General features: G+C 40.0%; 1 protein-coding gene and 1 long non-coding RNA gene across 4 annotated transcripts in view; one reads left to right on the forward strand and one right to left on the reverse strand.

Annotated features, from left to right (window-relative positions):
- Positions 1–4618, reverse strand: part of SGMS2 (sphingomyelin synthase 2) — a 37070-nt gene extending 32452 nt beyond the window's left edge. Inside the window, exon 1 of one of the 3 annotated variants that reach the window (XM_071808205.1) lies at positions 4506–4618. The gene's annotated coding sequence lies outside the window, so the exon portion shown is untranslated. The other 2 variants (XM_071808207.1, XM_065837926.2) reach the window with 2 other exon arrangements.
- A 23-nt stretch (positions 4619–4641) lies between these two features.
- Positions 4642–15409, forward strand: LOC139827848 (uncharacterized). The gene is made up of 3 exons (XR_011738916.1): positions 4642–4771; positions 11475–11610; positions 15260–15409. It is a non-coding gene; the product is annotated as an uncharacterized lncRNA (long non-coding RNA).
- Positions 15410–26273: the final 10864 nt, after the last annotated feature.

The following is a 26273-nucleotide window of genomic DNA, read 5'->3' on the forward strand; positions in this document are numbered from 1 at the left end:
TATGATCCTTACAGTAAGCCCTTATCTTCCTGAGCTGAAACGGGGCATTTTGAAGACCCCTCCTGTTCAGTTGGGTATGTGGTACACACATTGCCCACATCAAGAACACACAATTTTACTGGCAAAATAAGTATAATCCATGCATTACATACTTGCAAGATAAATCAAGAGAGCAGGTGCCCTCCCTAATTAGAGGGACCCTTTTAAGAGTAAAATTAAGACTATTTTACAGGTAAAACATACATACTCTAGAAATGGAAGAGACCACAAATGCGAGATTACTCTTCCCAGTGTCTGTTCAGTTCACACGTAGGGGTCTCCTGTGAAAGAGGTTCTCTATCTGTGCCTATCTCTCATATGCCATGCTTTTAATCCACCTGTGCCGCTGCCAACTTACCTACTCAGCCGTATATGCAAAGCTGGCACTGCTGGCAGTTCCTCCTCTAAAGGCACCTGGAAGTCTTTTTTTTTTTTTTTTTGGAGCCTCAGGGCTCTTAGGTCTGGGCTTTGCAGTTCCTTATGGCCAGACACTCCCACCGCTGAGGTAGCAGGACGCAGAAGCAGCTAGAAAGTTTGCCACAATCTCTCCCTTCCCCTGCAATTCGCTCCTCTCGCAGCCTCTGACTCTTCTCCTTCCTGGCCAAAGGGACTGGCTTTAAGGGCGTCAGCGGAGGCGACACTTCCCGGCGAGGTTCCCAGCCCGCAGCGCTACCTCAGCAGTGCCGCAGCTGGACGCGCTCCCCCGCTGGAGGGCGGCTCCGCGGCGGGGGGCGCCGGGGGCAGCGCTCGCCCAGGGCTGCCGCCGTGTTTACCGCCAGTCTCATGCTCGCCGCGAGAGCCACCGTCCGCCCTGACATCATTCATTCTGTTACACGCACACACCCGCCCACTCCATTTCCAAACAGTGACTCACCCCGGCGCTGCTGCTATTCAGAGGCAGGGCTAGAAAAACCGGCAGGACCTCTCGAAGCCCCCGCCCGCCGCTAACGGTGGCGGCGCGGCCCCGCCCGCTCACCCCCCCAACCCGCGCTCTGCGCGCGCGCACGCTGCCCGCCGCCCCGCGCGGCCCGGCCCGGCGGGGCCGAACGACCGAACCGCGCGGGGAACGGCGGCTCCTCCGCGGTACCGAGCTCTTGGCGGATGCGGAGATGCCGGTGCTCCCCCTCCCTGGATCCCATCTGCCATGCCCGTACCCGCCTTCTCCGAACCGCATACGCCTCAGCGGGGGAAAGGTTAAGTTAGCTTGTAAAGCGGGACACCGACATCTATACTGCACCCATAAAACATTTGTTAGGAGATCAACATTGCCCTCCCCGGGAGCCAGCTCGGTGGCAGCGGCGCAGGTGGTGCGGCCGCCCCGGGCCCCACCGGGGGAGCTGTTGCGCACCCCCCAGCCAGGCCGGACCCGAGCGCCGCGGCCCTCGGCAGGGAAACGCTTCCCGGGTTTGCCGGCGGATTTAATTTCCAAAACTCTGTTCTCAAATGTAGGATGGCTGTCACTGAAACACCCTGCTTCTCATGTGTTTCAACCCAGTATTCGGACTTGGCTTAGGGGGTGAAGGGGTAGGGTTTTTTTTACCTCCCTCTTCTGTTTCTAGGAGTTCCCCATCATTATGTAGCAACGAGATTTAGTTGGGAGTCCTCCAGGGTAACAAACATGTGATTGGCGGGGGGAGCGAGGGGGTGTCAACTCATCCACACCGAAACTGGCTTTGGCTGAGGCACCTGTCCTGCCTTAAAGTCAAACGGCTCGCTGGGGAGCAGGGAGCACCACAGCCCCGGGTCAAGGAAAGCACCTGAGCCTGTACCCCACACCCTGGAAAGCCCCTTCACCCAGCTACTGGCCATTCTGCTTGGCTTGCTCACACGTTGTTGTTTTCCACAAAAGCCTGGGGGAGGGAAGGGGGAATTCTGCTTTATTCCAGCACGGGGTGGAAACGTTTTGTGCACTGAGTTCTGTGGGACAGGGAAACTCTACCCTGATCTAATAGTGACAGGCAGAGTACTGGTATAGACAGGAGGCCAGGATTTTAAGCTTCTCCCCTGCAGGTTGAACACGAATACTGTATTATAACCAGATAAACAACTCAGCTAGACACCTGTTGTGAAGTGAACGCACATACACAACCCGGAGTCCTGAATCAAAGGAAACCTGTTGGAACCTCACAGCATTCTCCACTGCCTGCTCTGATTTCCCCAAATTCCTATAACTGGGTAATGCATCCTTTAAAACAAATCTGAAGTAAACGATAGAAGTACCATGGGCAGGGTGTTTGCTGGTTACAAAGATATACGTATGCTTAATTGCACACAATTACATGCAAGTCTTCACAGAATTTTTTGCTTGAGAATGTTGTACCAAGAGGATAATGACTGATAGTAACAATTCAAGAGCAGAAACACTAATGACAATTTTTAAAAAATGTTTCTATAGGCAAACATACATATAGATATACCAAATGCAAGACAGAGGCTCCCCTCTGTTTAAGGAAGGAAGGTTAAAAGGAAAGAAGGGAAAAGTTAATGGCATTTTTCTAAGTTATTTAGATATAACATCTGAAACACTGTCCTTTCTTTAGTTTTAAAAATTTTTCTTTGAAGCACTGCATTTGAGAGCAAAAATTAACAGTACATTAGCTCACTCTGTTCAAGGCTACACTTCACATCCACCCCACAAGCCCATCCTGACAGGTGTGCCCTGCTGAAGAAGCGTAGACCTTGGTCACAAGAGCTCCCATGGAGCTCAGGGGTGCAACTATGAAGAGCAGCTTGCAGGAGATGGTCTGTAACTACATTGGTAATTACTGTTTGCAAGTCTTGCACAGCAACAAACTTTTGAGAGCAAATGGCATATTTATTAAGTCACAGAACTTAGCAGAGGAATTAGCACATCTCTTGATCGTTACTTTAAACTAGATTACCTTCACAAGGTGCTTACCAAGCAGGAATTATGAAAGAGAGAACTTAAGACTTGCCGAACTTACGAGGAAAAGAAACTTCTCCCACACATACAGAATTCCATGGGGAGACCAACATACAAGTCACATTCCCTCCCACCTCCCAGGGAGGCAGATGGGAGAGAGGAAGGACAAAGTAAGAGTTTTGAGGGGAAAAAAAATACTGTTCCTTTCAGCTGGAACAAACCCAGCATCTTTTTCATTACTGTTTATTTTTTTTCCCCTTTCATGATATCAGCAGGGATATTATTGGAAGCGGTAATTCTATAAATGAACACAGCCAGCCTGTGCATTAAAATTCTGACTATTTCCACAGAGACACCCAGGCAGTTTTCAAAGGCAGCTACCACCAGAATCCTGCTCACTTCTGCCATGGGACAGAATTAAAGCTGCAAGATGGGGTTTGTGGGGGGGGGAAGCAAGAACCATATAGGAATTTCTAGTTCAAGCTGACTTTACAGTTTATAGACAAGAGTAAACAGTAGGACAAAAAATAAGACTACTTGGGTAGCCAAGCCATAACAGACATCTATGCAGAAATATGAAACTAACAAGCACATGTTCTAATGAGTTCACACATATTTGTAGCCTTTATTACAGCTGCCTTAAGGGCAGATGAAAACACACAGGTATTTTACACTTAAGTGTCTCATAATCCCCCATAAATATAGTCCCTCATAATTCTTCCTTGCTTTTTCTTCAAGTAGCCTATAAATCAGCATAATCCTGCAAGCTACTTCTATACAGGCTTAACATTATATTCTATACCCTGCTTCTCACAGCATATATCTACGAAGGTGCTAATTGATAATCCTGCCTTGAAACAGGTGAAGTAACTACAGATTGATTTATTATTCCCATCCAATTATGAAAGAATAAACTACACTAAAGCCAAATGTATATAGACTATCAAGAGATTCTTTATCAGCGTATACACCCTAAATACTGAACCAAAGTAAGTTTCGCAATTTTGAAATTAGAGGCATTTCAGTGATTATATGAATTCTATATATCCATCTAATTATTTTAATCGATTAACTAGTTCTTTCTCATCATCTTTAGACGTTCAGCTTTAGAACAAGGAAAAAAAGCTGACCTTACAGGTTCACCAGTAGTATCACTATTTTTTGGCAACTGAACAAGTAGGTGAAAAGATAATCCACAAAAGATATTGTAAGGTAAGTTTTTCCATCACTACTTCATAAGTATCACAGTTCAGAAGTACCGTTGTAGGAGTTAGGACCTCACAAAACACCTTTGTAAATCATCACAGCTCACACAACCAGAACTTCAGCTGCTTCAATAGATACTTCAGAAGAAGCTGAACCCGAGTAAATATGCAAAAAAACCCAAAAGTTACCTACTACAAACCATTAAGCTGTCAAGACAAGCACTGCCACACTAAGCATGCCAACTTAGAAGACTATGATTAATGCTACCATTCTGTAGGAAGACCCGTGAGCAAAGAAACCTCGGTGACGCTCACTACAGTCAACTGAACCCGCCCTCAGCCCTCATGAGGGAAAACCGAGTGAGGCAAATTGGTACCTGCGGCCTCCCGCTCCGGCCCGCCGCTGCCGTCCTGACCCGACTGCCGAGGCGCCGCGGCCGCCCGCCCTTCTGGGGCTTTCAAAGGAGGCGGGAAGCGGCGGCAGCCCAATGGCGGCCGGTGGGTGGCAGGGCCCGAGGAGCCCGGCCCGGCGGTGGCTCTGGCGGGGACACGCCGCCTGCTGCCGGAGGGACGAGCCGCCCGCCGCTGCCCCGAGCTGGCGAAGGGCCTGACTGGGCTGGGACCGCCCGAGCATCTCTGAGGGGTAGGAGCTTCCTCCGGCTACTCATTTCAGAGACTTAAAAACCTGCGAATGTTGTTTCCCATTTGTCTAATCTTAGTACACTATACAGTTTACATTCCTCAAAAAATGCAAAATTATCTGTTTTCATAACCAAGAGCTGAGCAGAGATAGTAAGTTTTCCAAACTATTTGTCCATAGGCTTACATGTAATTGAGAACGTCCTTGGACAACTACAGAAGAAAATGCTGAAGTTTTGTGGAATTTATACTCCCTGCTAATGCTCATGGGAAAGAGGAAAACTCATTTAGGCTACAGTGTTGTTGTTGGTTTTGTTGTTGTTTGTTTTAACAAGACAATAACTTAAACTTTGCACTTTCTGCTCAATGTTTTAGTTCCATAGGGAGAAAAAGCTGTATCACCAAGTTATCCTTTTTTTTTTTGCTTTCGATGCTACTGTGGGGGTGGCTGCTTGGTTGGTTTTGGTAATGCCCTATCTGAAATCAGACATGCTTCAGAAGCTGTGAAATAAGATCACTGGTTCAGTTTCTTTAAACCGGTTTCCCTTATGACTGAAGCAAAAAATTGATTTTCTATCTAAAAATATACACATCAAAAATCACTGACTCCAGCTTCAGTGTTCTTTCTATACACAACAGAAGCATTTTAAGAGATGCTTTTCTTGTATGAAACAAGGCTTTGGAAGAAAAGAGTGCAGATACCTACTAGACAGAGGGTGTAGGGGGAAAGAGGAGATTGGGAACAATAAAAATAAATTCCAGTTTATTGTCTCTATCTGCGAGGTTGAAAATCAAGGTCATTCTAGGAAACCGCATCAAGCAGAAGTATGGGAAATATTCTCAACCTCTTTAGGGAAAGAGGTAACATTTTTGGAAACAAGTAGTAGATCTCAAGAATGATGGCAGGCAGTTGAAAAGGCTTATTACAGCTTTTCTGTAACACCAGAAGAATTTCTGGGTATGACATTAAATGTGTGAAAATTAAGAGAAGACTGCTTAGCCGTAACAATTATCACAAAGTCAACTGACAGCTGAATTAGCCCATTTTCTTTGCTACTCAGACTTATCTACTTTATTATCTTTTCATGCTCCTGAACAGTTTTCTCCTCTGATCTCATCTTTTCCATACAGCTTCCTTTTCATTTCTCAGCCTTAGGATTTTTTGCAGCAGGCTCATCTGAAGCAAAATAGTTGTGCTAAAGCTCTGACTGTTAGCAACCATCCTCTTCAATAAAAAGTTTATAGGGTTTTTCCCCACAAACACAAAACAAAAAGCCCCTAAGTTGTAATACAAACTAACAGTAGCTGAACAGGAGTTGCTGGATGCTCTCTTTTTTGTCTCTCTGTGTGTGCTTTTTAACCTAAGCAGCTGACACAATTGCATGAAGGACAGGTGGCCTACTTAAAAAAGTGACTGCTGTTACCATCTGAATGTAAATTCAGTATGAAACATATGGAGAGAACTATCATACTAGGGTAACCTCCTATCTAATCTGCTGTCCTGGCTCTGGCAACAGGCAGTGCAAGAAGCTTCAAAAGCAGCACAATGACAATATCAATAAAAGAGGGAAAGGACAGAAAGGAGTAAAGGATCCTTCTCTTCTAGCTGCTTATTTACTTATCCTTCCAAAGCACTCACTTTTTGTTTTCTTTCTGGCCAGCATAACAGGAGATGCTTTTTCTCTGTTTAAATAAAAGGACCGACAACCAACAAGTAGGGCTTAATGAAATTATGTGCTGAACACCGAAAGACTGCTGCTTTTAGAGCTTTGTGTGTGTGTCTTAGGGTGTGATGCTCCTAAAATATGTAAGATCTGGGACTAGATGATCTTTTGAGGTCCCTTCCAATCCCTAACATTCTGTGATACTGTGATTCTGTGATCTTAATACAATCCCATGCCTATTTCTCCAAAAGTTTAAGAAGGTTTGTGGAAAAATATTGGAAGGTATACAAGATAGTCTTAAATGAAACCTCACTATTATTTTGTGCAAGACTATAGAATAAAGTCTGACTGTGAAATAACGGCTAAAGATTCTGACAGATATCTTTCAAGTAAGTGAATGAGTCATGAATCTCAGAGATATGAAGAAGCAAAAAGACAGAGCTGACTCATATAAGTTCTGAATTTCAAATATGACATGCTTCTTTGGATATTCTGTGTATTAGCAGGGCTTTAACATGTCTTCTTTTTCAGAGGACTCAAAAGATAAATGACTTTGGTGAAAAGATGCATGTAGGCCTTTGTTCCACTGTACTTGAAATGTATCCAGAAGTAAGTTTGGGCTTGTTCTTATGTGGGAGCAAAATGCCCTGATTCCACTTACGGAAAGTCATGTCCAAGAGGTTTGGTGCAAAGGCCCTAGTTGAGAAAATGTTGATTAATGGGTGATTTTTTAGACCAAAAAGCACTTCCTGATGAGTCTTTTATGCCAGTTTGTATGTATCATCACACAGATGTGACTAGATGACTTCTGATGGCACGAAGCCAAAGTAAAGGGATCTGGCTAGTATTATGCCCTGCCAAATGTACATGTATTGTTGTAAAAACCTGTTCTACACTGTCTTTTCCTTTGATTCATATTTTTTAATTGATTTGGAAGAGGATGGAGAAAGGGTGAGTCATAATACAGGGAGAATGGTTCTTCCTATAATCTGATGAGAAAAAAAGATAGAGTCTTCTAGCTTGAGAAGAGGGGCAGATCTCAGAAGAGATGAGGAGGCTGAGTGTTTTCCATGAAATGTCTCAATGGAAAACACCATAGCATAATTCTGACTTTAGGTACTACATATTTATATGTAGGCATTGTCTTCATTCTTAAGAGTGGAGATTCTTGTTCCGCTCTTATAAATAAATCACAAGGACTTGTAAAGACAAATGTCTCCAAGGTTGCAAATACTACAGAAGGCAATAAGAAGTAAGATGGCAATGGCAGAGTATTCTGCAATCTGAAGCTGATGGAAATCTTGTATTTAGTACGAATATAATCAATACTGATTAATTATGCGCTAGGCTGAACTGGGATTGTGCCAGTTCAGGGATAGACTAAAATGTATGAAAGCGTGAAAGATCTACAGAGTGATAAGCTTTGAAGAAGGAACAATACAGGAAGCAGAACTATGAGGATCTTTAGCTGCCTTTCATGAAGAAAGGCAAAGCATATTATGCTTAGCCTGGAGCGTAGTGCTCCTTTCTGACTCAGAAATAAATGAGTGGCTCATGGAAACACTGCTGATCATGTAACTGCTAGGAGAAAGTGCTGGTATCCACAGCCCTGACAATAATATCCCCAGTGAGTTACCAATCAAATACAATTAATGAAAAGAAGCAGCTTTTTAACATGCTTCCCTGAACCAAAACCAGCCTTTGTTCATCACCTCGTAGAAAGAACTCCAGGCAAGCATTTTTCTAGTCCAGCTGGAAAACCCGCAGTACTTGTGGTCTTTTCTAAGGCAAATTAAAAAAAAAACACTGTAAAAATCCAGCATGTGCTCTCACTCAAATGTCTTACTCCTACTCTGCTCAACACTTGTATTTTCTAAACATTACATTATAACTTTGTTAATTTCTTCACAAAAATGTTGAGGAAAAAGCTCATGAGAATAACAGGAAAATATTGCAGTAACAGGGAACTATGCTATAGTAGGCAGTTGTGGCTAAACTGGATATTGTGGCAAGTGGGAGTTAGTTAATTAGGATTTCTTTTTTCTATGCCTTTCTGCTGAGGCCTGGGACGAGTGCAGCCTGGGGATGGCACAATGCACAATACAGTGGAAGAACAGAAGCGGTAGTATGAGAATAATATCTCTGTCAAGGTTAGGTAGAGTTATAAATATTTCATTTTCACACTGACTATTCAGTTGTAAAAAGCTTTAATTCTTACTGATGGTAGAATCCAAGCCAGTCGTGAATAACCAAACGCAAAGTCTTGAGGCATATACACTATGACTGCTTCTCTTCTGCCTAAATTTACTATAACTTCCTCTGTCCATTATTATTTTTATCATCCTTCTCTGCTACTCCTTCCCTGTGCTCTGCAAATTTTCTGGTGGCTGCAGTGCTTTCTTTATGTTTTCTCTTTCGCTGAAGGTTTGTATGACCTGCCTTCTTTTCTTTATATAATTCTGAAGATGACAAAAAGTTAGGACTCTGTTGAAGAACTTAAACACTTAAGACAGAAAGAAAATAATGATCTGGTTATTTTTTACATACTTTAAGGGTGTTTTATTTAAGTGTTAATGTAAGTTTTACATAATTTTAATGTTTCAATCCTATTTGAAATATTAATATGTAATGGATATTAGGTTGATTTTTCTAAGTATTTATTATTATTCATATGATATTCAGGGTTTTTTTAATCCATATGACTCCAGGCTTTTTAGAAAGGAATGTATGTATGATTTGCTCAGTTATCAGCTAGCGAAAAAAAATGTACAGTACTGGCTTCTCCAAGGTTCAGCTGCACATCAGAAACAGGATGAGGATTCCTAACTGCAGCTCACTGATCTATATACTGTAAGCCAACGTCACACCATTTTTTCTGAATAAGAAATCTAATGTGGCTAGAATAAATACACCTTGGAAATTTGAAATAAGCCTGCAATTCAAACATAGTAATAACAGGGGGCAGGGGGATTAGCTGTGTGTGTGCTTGCACACATGCAAGACAGGCTTCTGGTACACAAAATATGAGAAAGAACTTCAGAATCAGAAAGTGCTGGGGAAAAAAAGTTTACCATGACAATATTATAACATTGTTCCAAGAGGGCTACAGAGGAGAAGAAGGCGACATAAGCCCACAGCGTTATGCTAAACTTCGTTAGCATAACGAACATAAAAAAACCCCACAACAGACTGTATAGAAGATAGGGAACACTGTACATCTGGTGCTTATCTTACGATTTTTAAAGAGAAGACTGGAATTTGATTTCCAGCTTTGCATGGTTATATTCGTCAAGTTGCTTCTTATTATATGTTATGAGTGTTCACTGTTTTTTGACAGCCCAGTTATCAGGGAGCTGTGACCACTCTCCTCTGTCAAAGATTTTGATGGGTTGAGACTTTATCTTGAAACTTTCAAATAAGTTTATACATATTCTTTTTTGGCAAAAAAATATCTATTTTTCCTCCCCTTTTATCTGTCCATTTTTTAAAATACTTTTGAGATCCTCACTTAAAGTGAAAACCTGAAAAACTGTATGTCTGCATTTGTATTATCAAGTATAGGTGAAAAGTTAAGTTTGTCTCTATTACATATTTATTGACTTCCCAGAGGTTTGCATGATTAAATACTAAATAGGTTGTGAGTTGTTTGTTCATGGGTTTTTTGTTTTGTTTGTTTGTGTGTGAGTGTGGTTTGGGTTTCTTTTGTACAGGTATATAGCTTGTATTGTTGAAGTACTGCTAATGTTAGCTCAGCTAAGATACAGGCCATAGCATCCTAAGCCCTAATGGATGTACACTTGTATTAGTTGCAACCGTTTCAGCTTTTAGAAAACCCCTTCTCAGTCCACAGAAATGAACTGTGTAAGAGAAACTGCAGGGACCTCTTTGTGTTTCAACAAAACACCCCATACAGTTTCTAAAAAAAGTCCTGATATCCCTCATACCAAATATAAATAACATTGATAATAGAAATAGGTAAAATGTGGACTAAAACACTGTTTCTTCAACTGTTTGAAAATTTCATAGGTTTCCATCTGAAAACTTGTGTTGTACAGCAGTTGTGTGTATTTCCTGAAATTATATTGACAGAAGCACTGGAAAAACAGAGATTCACCTTGCTAATGACCTCTGGTTTTGGCAAGATAATAAGTAGGAGGAAAAGAGAAGATCTGTTCTTACCATAAACAGGAAAAGAAGCTTTATAACAGCAGCATTTGCTAGCACCTCTAAAATTAACTCTGGGTCAAGCTTTCCATGATAAATGCCTTTTTTTAGAGGTAATACAGAGCAGCTCAGCCTATAAACACATTAAAAAATATATTTCAAACAAGTCAGGCTGGAAACTATGTTTTAAAATAGTACAAATGGAAACAAAAACATAAATTTATACTGAGTATCCATTTTCTATTATAAATTGCCTGGCCTACAGTATTTCCATCTTTTCCTGTGATTGAAACGTAAGGTAAGCTAGGGCACAGGCTGTAAATCATAGCAGAGGGTAGGTTAGAAGGCACCTCTGGAGGTCAGCAGTTCAACCCTTTAAAGATCTCTCTGGTTGCTTCCAACTGTCCAGTCCCGTTCTGGATACCCCAAGAATGTAGATTCCATAGGGTTTTGGTCAAGACATTTCAGTGCTTAACCTCTTCAGCAGATATTTTTCTCCTTCTGTCTATTGGCATTTCCCTATTCTACTTCTAACAATCCCCATTTGTAATCATTGCCAGACAATTACAGCGTGAAGGAAAAATTCTTTTACAACACCTTCCATAGTATTTTATGCAAACACATTTTACCAAACATCACAGCACGCCAAGAATGATGCTTGCTGAGCAAGCAATAACCCCTCAGGCCACATTAACCAATGTCAAATCTCTGGTAACCTTCTGATCAAAACGTTAATCACTTTTGATCATAAAATTATTTGTGTTAGACGATATAAAAATATTGTCAGGTAGTTAAAGCTGAGAAAAGAGCTCTGGTAGACAATTTTGACATTTAATAATTGATGTGCTTTCTTATTAAAATTATTTGTTTGAATTCTAGGTTTTCCTGAAGTGGGTGAACACCAAACACCAGGAGAAAATGTTAACACATGGGAAAAAAGAAACAGAAAGCACACCTGTGTGCACTTTGTGTATATTTTGTATAACACATCAAGTGCAGATAACAGATAGGACAGGTAAGGAAAGGTGATTAACACTTAAAATTGTTCAGTTTTAACACTAATTGGTTTATACTATCAACTAAACATGACATTAGTTTCCTTGAATAGCAAAACCATCTAAAGAGGTTCCTGCTGCCCTCTGTCTCCAAACCTTTCCTCCCCTGATGGTCATTCCTATCTATAAGCTACAATTTAATGCTTCCTTTGCTATGAGAAAACAAACAAACAAACAACCTCCCCCAAAAGCCACAACTATTTCTGTCTGCTCTTTGAAATGATCCAAGTTAAAAAAACCCTTTTAAACTGGATTAAACCCTTTTAAACTGATTAAATTCTTAGGAAAAACCCTAAGAGTTGGGTGTAAGAAGAATACTATATTCATGTTGTGTTCTCTTTGTGTGAGAGTGATTGATGAAAATGGGTAAATTGAGGCAAGAATGAAGCTCCTTTCTTTAATAAATTGAGACTACCTCTTGTGCTATTCAAGCTGAGTAAATAGAAAGAAGATACACATTTGTAGAGAACAAGCAACATTAGCAGAACTGATGCCTGTTTCCATATTTCCTTTCTAAATTAACAGCTTCATCAGTCTTTAATGTAAGAGCATGAGTGATCAAATCAACCTCCTTCCACCCATTGCTTTTGGCCAGTATATGGCAAATGACGTGTTGACCTCTTCTGTCCACCTGACCCTCCCAAGTGGTGATCAGATGCTTTTGTGCTGACAGAAACACTGCCATAAATGTATGCCCAGGAGGGTTTAGGATGCTGTAGCCCACCTGTTGTGCTGAGCTACCACTATCTCTGCACTTTGAAGTATGAGGGAGTTAGCTAAGTATTAGAGACTTGTGCCACAGTGCTTATATTGATATAGAAACAGAAAGCATACTATTTTAGAACAAAATGAGGCAATGATTTATAATTAAGTACAAGCATGGAAAGGAAATCAAAGATTAAAATCTCGGAACAGAACAGACACAGCAGAATCCAAGACAACTAAAAGATGTATTGGTAGCCTGTGGGAGAATTGTCTATTTGCCTAATGATGATTAAAACATTTCCCTGTATTTCTTTCATGTACCACTGAAATTAGTAAATGTAGGAAATTATTTACCCCTGTTATTCAAGAAACAATACTCAACAAGCTCATATGCATTGTATTTAACTATCCTAGTAGAAGGTGGTTTAGCACATTGCAGCAGCAGAGATATTTATTACATTTTATCATAGCTCAAGTGAAATGTAAGGAACTTCTCGAAGGTCTACCAGACTATGGTAGTGTAAATTGAAGACTTCTCTAGTTTTATAATATCTAGTACTAAAAAATATTTATAGTCTTTTTAGTGGAAAAAAAGACATAAGATTTTTTTTATTTTGGTGTGGCACATCAAAAGGCCCATCCTTAGGAGTTTCCAATGGGAATTTTTGTGGTCTGTGCACTGCCTCTGGTCAGCGAGTGATTTCAAAATGCTGCGGAACCTAACATAGGGACAAGAGCTGTCCCTGCCAGCGGTGGCCCTGCTATCACTGCAGCTGGTGCTGCAGCTGCTGGTGTCTCTGAACCGCTAACATTGAAAAGGAAGTTGACTAATATTAATACCTTCCAAAGTCATGCACTTCTCTGCTAACATTGCATATGAAACTACACTATTCCAAGTGAAAAGAAGTGAAGTTAGGCTTTTAAAATTTTTCCCTCTGCTATAGATAATGGGGATGGGGAGAGGTAAAAATGACAAATGATTCTGAAGGATATTTTTGAGTTTTAAAGGAAAAAGTAAACATTAGACACATCACTAGATCCTGATGGTAGCTCCGTACATTTTAAGACCCTGACCAGGGGTGCTGGGCCATTCCAATATTACACAGAATACCTACCCCCCCCATAAGGGAAGCTGGTTAACATGACTTTTAATCCAGAATATAAAATGTACTAGAGAATCTCTCAGGAGCAAAGGAGATAGAGGAATGTGGTTTAAAACACTGACAGCAGCCAAGGTCAAATGAAAGTGTAGGTGCATAACAATGGCCAGACCTGTGGGTTTGTATTATATTCCACGTAGTCACATATTGGACATTATACAAACCGTTTACCACAAGGGTAAATCCTGTGTTGATTCATCACTAAAAACAAGTTTGCAAACAAAGAACTAGTAAAACCTGTCAGACTTGGAGGTTTGGCAAAAATTATATTTTGATTATAAACTAAGCGTAACTTCTAAATATTTATTTTCTCCAAACTTAAAGAAGGTAAAAAATAAATATTTTATGCTATTTTTGGAACTAGGCAAATCTTGGCCATGATGTTGTCGTGTATTGGTGGGTGGTAAGCTCTGCATATACACATTCTAGAAAAAAAAAACCTTTGAGGTTTCACAGTAAAACCCATGAATATTGAGTGTGTGGTAAATGTCATCTATCTTTGGAAGATGTTGCTGTTTACCACAACTAACCACTTACACTGGTTTCTGTCCACTATTTTGGGATTAACCAACTAGATTCCAGTTAGATGTTAATGTGAATTAAATTTTCAGGTGATATACTAGGGCATCACTATATTCTAGATTCTCCGGAATTCTGTTCATGTAAATAGCTTCAAAACCTATGTCTCAAATGTAGAACTTTCAAATCAGATCCAAATCATTCTAGGCAGAGACAGCTATCATAATTCACACCAATATTAATTTTTGAAGCCTAATTATAACAGCATAAAGACTGAACGATGTGCTTTGCAGAACTTCGATGTTCACAGACAAAGGCATTTCTATGCCTTTTTCTGCCTATTTGTAACTGTAGAGCCAAGTACGTATGAGCCATCTAAATAACTGCAACTCCTGGTGTTGATTTTCTTTAGTGCATAAGTACGTAAAAACATAAAGATGAGAAAATAGTATCAAACACCTTGCTACCTCCATTCTGGAAACACAGGTTTATAACTATTAGCATATATACACAAATCTAAAATAGAAATAAACCCCAAGAAACAGATAGTCATTATTGTTGCCTAATCTGAGCACTGAAAAGCAACTTTTTTTGTTCTTGGTATCTGACTTTGTAATTAGAAGAAAGATAAAAGGACTAAAAATCACTATTAGTTACTGAATTAATGGATAGGTTGTTTGACATTAAAAAAAAATCTCTATTGAATTGGTGCATATGTTTGCAGTTTGTTCTGTGAAAAGAACAGTGTGACATTTTGCAATAGCTGGCATATAAGGTAGTGAGTATGTTTTATATCTGTATTGATCCTGTGTGGTGTCTTGTAAAAGAAACCTGTAAATTATTCATGTCTAAACCAAATTAGATTCTAGAAAAAAAAAACCTTTACTGAAATCCATTTTAGGGGGAGCAGAACTGTAAAGTCAGCTGGCTTAGCTGTAGTGATTTCTAACAATCATTTGATTGCTAATAATACGTCAATCACCATGTAAAAACCACCCTCACACACTGAATATAAAAGGAGTAGTGCAAAGTAAGTTTAGACAACAGGCCTCAGAAGGCAACTTAATAGGATATCGCTTTGCCCCAGAAGTGCTAGCCTGCTTATATTGTTTCGGGTTAGGAAACAAAACTACGTGGATATTAAATGATCAGTCCTAGAGGCTTGAGACTAACGCTGTTCAACACATTGGATAGTGGTTTACCATGTATATATTCCCCTGAATAGGAGCTGCACTATAAAGCAACTTTGTGAAATGATCCAGGTTTGCAGTTTTCAAGAGGAATGGAATCAGGCCTTCAGTGAGCACCCTGAAACCGTACCGGCCAAAGTCACAAGTCTTCTGGGACTCCTCAGTTTAGCAGTTCAGAAGTAAACAAAAACATAAAGAACAGGTACAGTTCTTAATTTCTTTTTCATTTCATGAGCGTTTTCAAGTCCGTTGTGTAAGGCATTGAGCAGCCAACAGGTACAGCTCTGCTGTCTTCTGAGGCTGAGGTCATCCGGAGCGGCATGGAAAATAGCTGAATAGTGTAACTGTTGGAGAGCAAGTACTTTGTGCCAGCAAGTTGTCCAAATATTTACTTACCTTTACAGGCAGATTTTACAGCTGACACTGAACTGCTTGCTGCCATGGCTGCACTGCTCCCAGTAGCTGAGCTGGTTCATTTGAATCAAGCTCAAGTTTCTCTTCAAAACGCTGCAGACATAATTCCACAGCTCTACAACGTATATTACTTCAGTTACCAATATACAAATTTTTCTATTCACTTTCTATAGCACACAAGACATGGGAGGATTAGGTTAAGTTATATCAATGAGAAAAACATCTTACATATAAAGCAAAATTATTCCGTGACAACTCTAAAGGGATTACATTCTAGAGTATGTAAAACCAGCTGGATTGAAAGGTGTTTCTCAAGGTGCCTTAACACTGTGAACTTCTCAGAAAACACTCAAGGCATCCCAGCATTTTAAATTGTGCTACGGAGAGTCCTTTGGATGTGAGAGTCTGCAAGTAAAACCTGCATTGTTCTTTCTTTTTTTTTTTTTTTTTAATTTGTTATATATTGTTCCAGATCTAGCAAGGCCTTTCCAACTGCTCTAACGCATTACAAATCATGTTACTATAATTAAAGCTGTACTGTTGAATTGGTAAATGGTTTACATGCTGGAAAATGGAGCTCAGCTTAGATTCTTTGATATATTTACTCACCGCCCATTTTGTGAAGCGTGTCCAAAAAGAAACACCTGTAAAAAAGGAGACCAATAAAATTTATGTTAATAATTACAATACAAAGCCCGCTATTTTTCAGTTGCCCCATAAACTCTGTGTAACTTGGCTTTAGATAGATCACATTTATAAAGATAAAAATAAATCAGCCTTACTCAAATAGTTGTGGTTTATCATTTGACTTAAATGTCCTATTGTAACCTTCCCTGGATTGTCTGACTCCACATGTTCTTCACTACAAATCCCTAAATATTTACACATTAAATATTTATTATTTATTATTAAATATTTATATACATATACACATATTCATGCAGCTAACTCTTGAAGGATTGAAGCTGTGCTCCAAAATTGTTAATCTTTACACGAAAGAGATACAGTCAAGTTGCAGACTATGAAATTCATCTTGTCTGGTTTGGCTTCCTAAAACTTTGGTATTTACTGTAAGTCCTGTAGGTTTTTTTTAGCCATCCTAAAAAGACACAAATTAACACACCCCATTCAAAAGCAGTTTGGATAAATCATTTATCTTCTCTTTCTTATAACTATAGAAGAAGAGCAGGCGACTAGCTTAGTTCTGATGCATAGCCCGATGAAGTTAAATGAGGTGGATCTTACTCTATCAGACAGATCTGGGCTCTCTGAAGAGCATGTTAAAGGTAGTTTATTTTCTGTATCCTGAAAGAGGCCATGAGGTACAACTGCTAATTAAAATAATCTGACACTGAAATTCGTGAACAGTAACAAACAATCTCTTGTTTCACATTTAGTCTCATTTTTTTCCTCACAGTCTGTAGCACCTACTAAATTTTTGGTGTTGGGAGGACACTCTTTTGACCTAGATTGCTTTCAAAGAGCCAACACAAAGCATTTCTCTTGACTGCTCTTAAACTGGTGCAGCCTGTACATACACACCACGTCGTGTTTTGGTTGCATGGATGATTGAGTCAAGAAGCTTTTAGGCAGGATCAGTATTTGGAGGAGTGTTACATGAACTAAGAAATCTCAAAAAAAAATCTTCTTTGGGTTTCTAATGAGGAACATTGAAAGACATAAGGGCATTATTGTTCCTGAAGCCTTTCTTTCTGCTTCATGGAGCATCTTCTTCCTTTTGTCTTCATTGCTACAGTTATAAAAGTTCAAATATTCCTCAATAATTTTAGGTAGTGAACTGGTATGCACTATTAGTAGCATGCCATAATTCCATTAAGTCAGTGTTGAACCTAATATATAAACGGTGTAGGGAAAGCAAAACTATTGGAAAATTCTACTTCGTTCCTTGGAAACTGCGAGCTGAGAACTGTGGCTATGATAAATCCTATTGCACATTCACAAGTACCCACATTTATGCTCTTGAGTAATCTCAGTAAACTACTTGAGTAATTGCAGTTGTCTGAGTGATTTTAACTGCTTTAGTATTACTCCCTTCTTGATTCTATGATTCTCTGGGCCAGCAGCTGTAATGTGAGGGTCACAGTCTCCCAATGTTTATCATCTGTCTCGTGAATTCCAAACACGTGTTTGGGACAGATGTTTCTTTCCAGCGGTTGCACTGCACACGGCTGTAACCCAGAAATCAGCAGCATCTGAGTAGAAATAGTGTGGTGGGAGCAATATCTCTCTGAGCTAGAATGACCTTCCACATGCACGAGATTGTATGGAATAGACCCACGAGCTCTTATAATATAAAAAGGCTTTTTCATTTGAGCAGACTTTCTCACCTCACTCTGTCCATGACAATATATTTCCCCAAAATATTTCATTACTAGTATAAGCAAATGAGAATCAGATCTAAATGTCTCTTCATGTTCCCAGTTAAGAAGAGGACTTGATGAACTCTCGGTCTGTTCCTACAACTGTCAATATTTGTGTTTCTTTGATTAAAACAAAATACATTCCTGGGCTGGCAGTATGTTGACAAGGTTAACATACTCTTTTCTGTGACTGATTCTTTCCAATTTTTCCTCCTTCAGAGAAGAAAAGTTCAGATTTATCTCAACAAACCAGTACGCAATAAAGGGCTCTTGTCCTCAATCATAGTATTAAACTGCACAACAACCTTGTTTAAAAATGGAGCACCCAAGTCACAGTGTCACCAGCTTGTCTTTTTTACGTGTGTTTTATTTCATTGAGTAGTATAGATCACAGAATATATGGTGTTGGTTTTGAAATATAATTGAATGAGTTATTTATTTGGGTGTTCGGCCCTGGTGGCCCAAGGGTTTTACAAATCTACGAAATGTCTGGGAGAGCAGCTGCAACAGGTTCAGCTGCAGAATGGGAAAAACACGCTCATGAGAAATAAGATCCCTAAGCTTTTATTTGTCCTTCTAATTGCGCATCAGACTATTTTGCAGATTCTGATCACAAGGGTTCATTTTCCTGTGTTTGTTGCACCTACCCTGTATGTCTCTCAATAAGGTCAAGATTTATCTCTTGCTGTTAGATGTTATAATCCACCACCAATTCCCTCCTGGAAGCCTTGCACTTCCCTGTTCAAAATTATGTTGTCAAAGAACAAAAACCTCTGCCTCTGCACAATTTCCCACCAGTTTGCTGAATTTCAACCTTGTCTGCTCTCTGGCTCTTGATTCAGAGCACATAGGTGGAGATGCTCAAGACGGATCCTAGTTGAGTCTGAGAGGCCCTGGTGAAGCACGATCATGTCCAGAATCACCAGTTGGGAAGGACAGAGAAGGCTTGTGCAGGTCTGAGAAAGTAGTGTGACAGTGCATGTAATGAGGGAAGTTATAGAAATTTTAAATTATAAGGAGAACAAGCACGAGTTTGAAATGCCATTACATGTGTGACTGGTTTTAGTTGTTGAACATTATATAACCCTTTCTCTCCACGAGGTTGCAGGGGTACCCGGTTCGTGTATCAGTTACTGGTTTTATGGCACACTGGGCACACTTACTTGTGCTTTTGTGCTCACCAAACTGGAAGCCATGATGGGAGGTTTGCTCCTTGACTGACAGGCAAGTCTGATCTAGAAAAGGGCTGTTTGGCTCTTGCAGTGAGTGATGCAGGCAAAACCCGTAAAATGAAATGTTCAGTATTCTGTGTGTGGAATCATACCCATTTTCACAACATCTAGGATTATTCCCCTGACTTTTCAGGGCTCTTTAGCCTAAATGCTCCGTGAAGTCTGTGAGAAACTAACAACCACTGGTTTGTTTTTTGGTGTGTGAGCTCCTGCTCCCAGGATTCTTGCCTGCCTGTCCAAGAGTCTTGTCCAACACTTGTCCAGTTGACTTTGGTACCCACTCTTGCACCCGTAAGCACTTCGGCCAGGGCAGGTGTGTCCATGCCGCTCAGAAAGGCCTCCACAATTCTCAAGTACATTCAAGTACTTGCACCTGCAATTGCCAACAGTGTTCTATCCCAAAGCTGAACAAGAAACAGCTGAAATCTCACTGGCAAGACTGCTGCATCACTTGCTTGCTCACTCCTCATGCACAAGGAGGTCAAAGTAGCCATTGCTGCCTCTGGTGGAGCCCTTCTGCAGCCTTGCCTCAAGTCCCAGGCTTGGAAAGGCATCAGGATGAGATTACTCCTTATTGCTGGACTCCATTGATAGGTGCGTGATTGCCAGAGGTAGGTGAAGCACTGGAAGAACTTTACTGGGCTGACACTGCTGCTTTTGTACTTGTAGTTTAGCTCCAGCTCCTGGCCCCCAGTCAGCAGCTAAAACCATATGCTGCTTCATAATCCTTGTGAATCCCTTCCAGCTCAGGCCATTCTATGATGCTATGGTATTAGAAATAACTCATTTTCCTTGAATGTCTTTCAGCATACAGAAAACAAAGCAATGAAGCATAGATAATATGGCCAGCAAGTGACTTCTCTAGATATTCAAAAGGACAGGGCTTTAGCTTGCATACATCAGCATAGCATCATTACCTTTATATTAATGAAGCAGGTGCCACAATATGTTAATGGTTCTGTTTTGTTTGTTTGTTTGTTTTTAATGGGCACACATCACATATATACTCTAACAAAGAAATCCCCAAAAGAGACGTCTTAAACCAATGGGCAAAACCAACCCACCTCATAGTGGGAAGAAATATCAGAATGGTATTCAAGGGCTGCAGAAACAACTTTGGTAACTCAGCCTGGGATTTGTTTGCAAGAAAAATGATGATTCAGGGTCACGGTTTATTTTATCTCTGCCAAGACACACCTGCCCATTCTTGCACTTCTACCTTCTACGTGCCTTTATGTACTAAACAAAATCCAGTAGTAGTATTCAAAAATCACTCCCTAATAAGAGAGGACCATGGGAGTGCTTAAATTAGATTAACTATCACTGAGTAAGCACTTGTCTAATCCTTTACTTGGGTTCTTCTATTGATCAGAACTAGTTATTTTTTCAGTATTCTCTCAAAATACATTCTAAACATAAAATGCTGTGTTTGGCATGGACAGCTGTGGAATCAGGGGTGGAGAGTAGGGGTTGCCATACTTCTCCATACTTCTCAACCAGAAACTACTAGCTCAATATGTTCCTGCCCATGTGATTGTCTTTTCTTGGGCCTGAGAGCATTCCCTTCCACAGACCCCAAAACTTGCGCATTTGGAAGCAATAATGTCTGGGGATAAGCCCTTTTATTATTTCTTTGGGTATTGAAGCTTGCCTCAAAGATCCACGTCATTCTCTCCTGTTTATTAACACCTTAACTATTGGTTGTGCCTTGGCTTTCCTGTCCTTCAGTCCACTGGAAATTCATCTGCTCTTAACGAGGTGTCAGAAGTGATGGATAATGCCTCTGCAATTATCTCTGTCTGCTCTTTAAGAAAATTCAGGTGAGACTATCTGTCCTTGCTCATATATAAGCATTTAGTTTGTCACCACAATTTTATTCATTCTTCTTCACCAGCCCAAACAACTGCTTCCTTATTTGTTTTCTCACTTTCTCATCGACTATATTTAAAGTACAGCTTCAAATACAAAGCAATGAATTCTGTACTTGCACATACCTTGCTTGTGAAGCTTCACTAAGATCAATGATAAGCACGAGATACAAATCAGAGCACATGTTAGCCTTAGAGAAATGTACTCCGTATGTTTCGATCTATTACTTCTCATTAATATGTTTGGATCCCAAATTAGCTTTGAATCCTGTGCTTTCATCTGATGTGCCAGTCTGCAGGCCCATTTTCTGTACTAGCAGCCAGATTCTACCCATTGATGGGCTGCACAAACCAGATGGTAGTCAGATTTACAACCCAGGACCTTAATTTGATCTGGATGCAATGCTCCAGAGCACTGAATTTGCAATGAAAAGGTAAAAATATTTGGGTTTGAGGTAGGTAGGGAAATTCTGTCAATTTATCCAGATTATGGTGCCTAGGAAGATATCATCACAAATTAAGTCAGAAGCATGAGTGGGGCTGATAAAGCCCTGTTGCACTGAAAATGAAGTTTAAACTAAATCTTTATGTATAGGATATTAGAACATTTATTGTGGACATTCAAACAAACACAAATTCATTTACTTTCATTCCCCCTGATTGAAGAACATTATGACTGCATCATTTTTTCACTGAATTTTTAGGAGTGTGAATTATTGTTTATCTCAAATAGCTGAAAAATTAAGGCATTGAAGCCTAAAATCAAAAAGTACACGATAAGTTCTTAGGAACTCATTAGGATTATTTCCACCCATTTTGGTGCACAGAAGCATCCATCCAACCTTTGTGTTCATGTGTAAATATACCAAATCATATTTAGTGGGCTCTTCATCCTGTTATTAGAGAGGAGGCTTCACCGATTATGTGTGTATCATGTATTCCCCAGGAAGGCTTGCCTCACCCAGTTGTAGACATTTAAGGCATAAACATCTATCATAAGCAACTCACTGTAGTCTCCCTCCAGATATTGGAATGAGATAGGCATGGCCTGTCAGTTTGGCATCATCTTTAGAAGAGAAGAACTTGTGCCCTACAGCATCTCTTTCCCTCGTACTTGGGAGATAACTCAATTTGGTCAAAGGATCCCTTCAGAGTCTTCCTCCTCTGCATTCATTTGGATGTGATGCAAAATCTGGGCTGGTCATATAGAGACAGGATTTTTCTTGGTTGTTTCAGAAGTCTGGTTAGGGTGAAAAGACAAGAAGCTGATGGTCATCCTGTTTATTGTCTTACTTGTGGAATAGGAGTGCTTCTACTGGTAAGAGATGGAAATAACAGCTCTTAGCACCCTTGCTGCCATTCTGAAAGGGGATCAGTGTTACAGGATGTCCTGCTGTTCTCTTATGGCTCATCCTTAATGAAATGTGCACTAGAGTGTATTACATAGACCCTTCCCTCCGCCCCTTTTAAGATCTCTTTTTTGCAGTTCAGATGGCACACTGTGAAGAATGACTACCGTTTCGGTGGCATCATTATTTTCTTCATGAAATTCACCCATATCATACAGTAATTTAGTTTCGTGATTTGGAGTCCTGAAGTTTTTCAAGGTTATTTTGAGCTATCAGCCATGCCAACATCCATACCCAAGTATGTCTTGTCCCGCCACCAGCACAGATCATTATGCACCCTGCACTTTGGCCCCAGGCAAGTCTCCAATCTCCTCTTCTAATCTGGTTGTCCCTGGCCCATATGAATCCTGCATCTTCTCCAGCCACCCATCAGTAAGCAGAGAAGGGTCTAACGTTGACACCAATATGAATTTTGCACATACTTTTTTTTTCCCCCCAGAACTGAAGAAAGCATATTAAACTACCCTTGTTGGCTGGAAGGATGCCATACTGAAAACAGTACACTGCTATGCATAAGCACGAGGACTTGCCTAAAGTGATCAGCTTCCCGTTTGGTAGTTTATGTGATGACAGTGATGAGCTTTATAGCAGTTATCCGTGCCGGAAACATAAACACACATATAATAGACACTGAAAAGGAGTGTTTAGATTATTTTTCAATGCAGCTAGTGATCGTGACTTGTATAAAAGACACGCTTTGTTCACATGAAGCCAGGCCTGGGAACATGCTATTTCATGACAGACATTTTAAATACCACTTATATGCACAAGTCGAGTGTTTCTTTGTTGTTGTTTCGGGATTTTTTTTTTTTTTACACACAGAAATACTCAAATGTCCATTGAAACTTTTAAACCACTTAGCTTAATTCTTAACCCCTTTAGTGCTTTCTTTATTCACTTCAGCTTTTGCTCTTGAAGCAGACATCTTGGCAAGCAGGAGATCTTTCTTCGTGTTTCTTGAAAAGATTTAGATAAATCTGAGACCAAGTGTCAAGAGCCAGTACAGATAAGATTGGCCCTTGTTATATCTTCAACAAAGGCAAGAATCTTCTGGAGCATTTTAGCCAGGAAGGCCAACTGTTACAAACCAAAGAAATTCCAAGTAGGGAGAAAAATGATACACACTCATGTCAGCACAATGAATCCTATGTACACACCTTGTTCACTCGGCCTGGAGCAACTGCCTGAAACGAGGTTGTAGCATGGGGGGTGTTGGACTCTTCTCCCAAGTAACAAGTGATGGGACAAGAGGAAATGACCTTAAGTTGCACCAGGGGAGGTTCAGATTGGATATCTGGAAAAATTTCTTCACAGAAAGGGTTGTCAGGCATTGGAACAGGCTGCCCAGGGCAGTGGTGGAGTCACCATCCCTGGAGGGGTTTAAAAGATGCTAGATGAGGTTCTTAGGGACATGGTTTAGTGACAGTGTTAGGTTAATGGTTGGACTCGATGATATTGAGGGTCTCTTCCAACCAAAATGATTCTATGATTGTCTAAAATCACAGAAGAGACAAATTGCATGCTCTTTACTAGCTGCAGCTTTCCATTGCAGAACACTAAATTTCAGGACAGCTTGCCTATATATAACTCTTCTTTAAAAGAAGGTTGTAGCATGTTCACAAACTTTACACTTTACAACTTCAGTTATCTCATGGCTCACAGGGATGCCTGGAGGACATATCTATCAAAGCTGCTACACACCTATGCACATAGCACTAAGATTTTATTAATTTTTAGATGCATAGTACAAATTTTACATGCATAGACAATTGAATAATTGTCAGAACTGTTTAAAATGAGGCAACATAGCTTTTATTAATATTAGGAAGAACCTATTATATAGTACTGTAGAACTATTTGCACTACGAATCCCATCTAATGTGTGGTAACCACCTGACAGAAACACTGGAAATTTACTCTGAATGCATTTCTGTAGTCACAAGTGTTCGAACAGGCATCACAGACTCAGTGTGGTTTCTCCTGTAATTAAAAATATTTTCATTTAATGGCAAAATATTTTTGTTCTCGTTCCAAGAACACACCACTGCAATCCAGTGTTTAAAAATGTTTTCTTTTAGCTTTCCCCAAATCCTTAGCAGCCAAACTACACATGACTTCAATGCATTCTACTCAAGCTTTCCCATATAAACCAAATCACTTTCTTATAAATGTGGCAAAGAAGAGAAGCTGCATTATACAGTTGATAATTATCAAGGCCATTTCTACTGGAAAAGTTTACTATTTCTTCCTGAGAAATAAGTATCCTGATCCTTTGGCCAGCACTTTGCTGAGATAATTCAGATCCTTTAAGGTATTTCTATAAACTTCAGCAGACCAAACTATACAAGATCTGAGATCTAACTCATACTAAACATGCTGATAATGCTCTGAAGTGAAATCGCAATGTAGGATGTATATTTGAAGCAAGAGTCCAATTTTGCTTAGGTTGGGAACATCACAGAAAACTGCAAACAAGATATGGTTTGGAAAAATCATATTAAAACACAAAGTAAGCAGTGCAACCTGATAGATTCCTAATGCAAAAATAAAAAAATCTGGTCTTCAGATATAATTCTATCAGCTGCAATAATAGAACCTAGTTCTGGAAGGCATGAGGCACTATAATCCAAATGTCAGAGAATTTAAATAAGGAAAGGAAATCTTCCTAATCCTCATTATTGCTTTATTACATCATTTGGTTAAATTAGATCATCTGTACCAACTGCTGCCTTCAGTGCACTCCTAAATGAGCACAAATACTACTACTAATCTGTCTTTTTGTTTTTTGTTTTGTTTATTTAATGGGACCCAAGGTCAAAATTACTTTAAAAAAAGTTTCTTGCAAGAATCATAGGAAAAACATTCAGTGGAAGGAAAATAATTAAGGAGAAAATAGGTATATGAGATCAAAGGCTTCCTCCCCCCCCACCAGATTAAAAGCAGATCTTGGATTTATCACGCACGTACTAGTCAAAGATACATTGTTAGCATGAATTTGCTTTCATTTGATGTTTTTGTAATACAAATCTTCAAAATACACCTCCCCTTAAAATTATGTTTTTCTGTACAGCAAACAAATGGATTTAAAAACTTGGTAAGGGAGTGGTAGGTGGCTAAATAAATACATAGAAACCCCAGTGTTTTGTCCTATAACAAACTATAATAGCACTTCAAAGTTTTGGACAGATTTCCCTATGTTATTGGTTTAGGGCGTAGCTGTGTGGAAAATTGTAAATGTTGTTTTTTGCTATTTACTTAACAACCCTTTGTAATCTTCAGCTATATTTATAGCTTGGAGCAGTAAGAAATCAAAATTAAAGAGGCCTGTTTGAGCATCCTTTGTAATCAAGTGCTCTTCCCATCTCTCCTTAAAATAAAAGCACTGCCTGAAGAGACCACCCCAAGAGTTTACGAGTCACGACCTTACAGCAAAATATATTTGTAGAAAGGAGGTTGGAGCATGGAGGGGGTTGGTCTTTTCTCCCAAATAACAAGTGATGGGACAAGAGGAAATGGCCTCAAGTTGCACCAGGGCATGTTTAGATTGAATGTTAAGGAAAAATTATTCATGGAAAGGGTTATTGGGCATTGGGACAGGCTGCCCAGGGCAGTGGTGGAGTCACCATCCCTGGAGGGGTTTAAAGGGCATTTAGACGATTCTCAGGAACATGGGTTAGTGCTGGAGTTCAGTTACGGTTGGACTCAATGATCCTGAGGGTCTCTTCCAACTGAAATGATTCTATGA

Source organism: Patagioenas fasciata, chromosome 4 (genome assembly GCF_037038585.1).
Source record: "Patagioenas fasciata isolate bPatFas1 chromosome 4, bPatFas1.hap1, whole genome shotgun sequence".
Classification (NCBI taxonomy): Eukaryota; Metazoa; Chordata; class Aves; order Columbiformes; family Columbidae; genus Patagioenas; species Patagioenas fasciata.